Consider the following 3,433-nt stretch of genomic DNA (forward strand, 5'->3'; position numbering starts at 1 on the left):
GTGCCAGACCGAAAAAACCAAAGGGTGAGCTTTACTATTGCTCCTACAAAGGATAGTAATTGCATCCGACACGTTATAGACCATAATTAAAAGCATGTCAGGGGACATTGCCTTAACAGTTGCTTGTTCAACGCTTTCCTTTACAACCGGACGGTAGTTTACCGAAAGGTAATATACGGAGCAAGTATACTGGACGTGTTGCTTTCCTAATACAAGGTTAGCAAGTGGGTGACACAAAACCGCAAGTTTTGAGCTAAAATTTTCAAATCTGAAACCCACCAATCCCACAAAAACAATTTGCAAACACCGGTGAAGGTTTATTCCGGAAAACTTATCTAGGGTAAAAGCTAGATTTAATTTTCAAAAGATCAAATGTTTTCATAAAAGATCCAATTTTCTTAAGGATCTAAATTTTCATAGTCATGTGGGACTGTAAACCACAATATTACTATCATTGTTTATACCGCCGTATAGAAATCACTGATGTACAAAGTGTGAAGAATAAAGAAGTGATTCTAGTATTTTTTTTTCAAGACTATATTGCTTGAGGACAAGCAACGCTCAAGTGTGGGAATATTTGATAATGCTAAAAACGAACATATATTTCATAGCATTATCCCTCAAGAAAGACAAGCTTTTAGTTGCAATTGTTCTATTTACAAGTAATATTCGTTTAAATAATAAAAGGTGAAGACAAAAGACAGATTCGACGAATTGAAGATGCAAACGACCAAAAAGCTCAAAAGTACAAAGTACAATCAAAGTGGTTCAAATTATTGATAAGAAACGTCTCAAAATTACAAAAGTACAAGTCGCAAAACGCAAAATACAAGATATTAAATTGTACGCAAGGACGTTCGAAAATCCGGAACCGGGACCAGAGTCAACTCTCAACGCTCGACGCAACGGACTAAAAATTACAAGTCAACTATGCACATAAATATAATATAATATTTAAATAATTCTTAAAATTATTTATATATTATATTTATTTATTAAACCGTCGGCAAAGAAGCAAACAAAAGTACATGAGCTGGAAAAAGTGGCCATGCGATCGCATGGCCTGAAGGCCTAAATCCCATGCGATCGCATGGTGAATAGTTTCTGGTAACATCCTATAAATTTCGCTGTTTTGGTTGATCTTAAATATATCTTTTTCTCTATCTCTCTCACGTATATATATATATATATATATATATATATATATATATATATTATAATTTTAATTTTAATTTTAATTTTAATTTTAATTTTAATTTTAATTTTAATTTTAAATTCTAATAATAAGGGTATGTTAGCGAATGTTGTAAGGGTGTATGTCGAAATTCTGTCCGTGTAACGCTACGCTATTTTTAATCATTGTAAGTTATGTTCAACCTTTTTAAATTAATGTCTAGTAGCTAAGTTATTATTATGCTTATTTAAGCCGAAGTAATCGTGATGTTGGGCTAAAATATTAAGACGGGGTAATTGGGCTTTGTACCATAATTGGGGTTTGGACAAAAGAACAACACTTGTGAAAATTAGACTATGGGCTATTAATGGGCTTTATATTTGTTTAATTAAATGATAGTTTGTTAATTTAATATAAAGATTTACAATTGGACGTACCTATAAATAACCATATACACTCGATCGGACACGATGGGCGGGATATTTATAAGTACTAATAATCGTTCATTTAACCGGACACGGGAATGAATTAATAGTTAATGGACTTATTAAAACAGGGGTGAATTATATACAAGGACACTTGGTGTAATTATAGTTTAAGTCCCCAATTAGTTGGAATATTTGACTTCGGATAGAAGGATAATTTGACGAGGACACTCGCACTTTATATTTATGACTGATGGACTTTTATGGACAAAAACCAGACGGACATATTGAATAATCCAGGACAAGGTACAATTAACCCATGGTAATAAACTAAAATCAACACGTCAAACAGCATGATTACGGAAGTTCAAATAAGCATAATTTATATATTTCATATTTAATTGCGCTTTTAATTATCGCATTTTAATTTATTGTCATTTTATTTATCGTACCTTTTAATTATCACAAATTTTATGTTATCGCACTTTTATTTATCGCAATTTCATTATCGTTATTTACTTTACGCTTTAAATTAAGTTATATTTATTTTTAATATTTTACATTAGGTTTTAACTGCGACTAAAGTTTTAAAATCGACAAACCGGTCATTAAACGGTCAAAACCCCCTTTTATAATAATAATACTACTTATATATATTTTTGTTTTTTTACAATTATAAGTAAAAAAATATAGCGTTAAACTTGGCGAGTTCCCTGAGGACGAACCGGACTTACTAAAAACTACACTACTGTACGATTAGGTATACTGCCTATAAGTGTTGTAGCAAGGTTTAGGTATATCCATTCTATAAATAAATAAATATCTTGTGTAAAATTGTATCGTATTTAATAGTATTTCCTTGTAAAAATATAACTATTTCGTATACACCTCTACGCACATCAAGTATTTTTGGCGCCGCTGCCGGGGACACTAAAACGCCGAAAGTGAAACGCTATATATATAAAAAAAAATTTGAAAAAAGACTTTACTTCTTTTTAATTTACTTTTGTAAAAATACGCTTTTGTAAAAATACGTTTTAATTATTAAAAATACAAAAACCATAAAAAGAATAACAATATATTTATATTTTTAAGAGTTTGATAAAATATATAAATTATAAAATATTTCTATTTCTATTTTTAGTTTGTAAAAATATAAGTTTTATTTAATTTATATAAATACTTTTTATAAATATTAAAACAGAAAATTAAAAAAAATTAAAAAAAGTAAAACACTCGGGCCTGACACTGTTGCAGCCCAGTCTTCTGGCCTGGATCCAAGAGCCATGCTATCGCATGGCCCAGAGGCGTAGAACTCATGCGACCGCATGAGGCTGTCTGACACGCCAAAGTTGACCTAGTTCAGCATTAATTACGGGGCAATTATTATTATTTAATTAAAATCCTAATTAGGGTTAATGTTTTTAATTATTTAATTTTAGTTTTTAATTAATTTGTATTTTAAGTTTATTTAGTTTTATAAATATATAAAAATTAATACTTTTATAAAATAATAATATAAAAATAATATTTTTATAAAAATTGTACTTTTTACAACCTTAAGTTTATTTTTATATTTTGTATCTTTTTATTTGTTTTAGCGTAATATTTGTATTTTTCGTTCGTATTTAGTTTTAAGTCATAGTTTTTGCCATAGTTATATTTATTTCTAGATTTTAGGCTTTGCCGTAAAATCCCTTAAGTGCTTTTTCTTTACACTAAGATTTAGGTGCTTTAGAATTTTGCGACGCCGTTTTAATATTTTAGTACCTTTTTAAGTAATTACCGTTTTGGATATAGTATTTCTTTTAAGCTTTAATACCTTTAGACGCAA

Source organism: Rutidosis leptorrhynchoides, chromosome 4, assembly GCF_046630445.1.
Source record: "Rutidosis leptorrhynchoides isolate AG116_Rl617_1_P2 chromosome 4, CSIRO_AGI_Rlap_v1, whole genome shotgun sequence".
NCBI classification, from domain to species: Eukaryota; Viridiplantae; Streptophyta; class Magnoliopsida; order Asterales; family Asteraceae; genus Rutidosis; species Rutidosis leptorrhynchoides.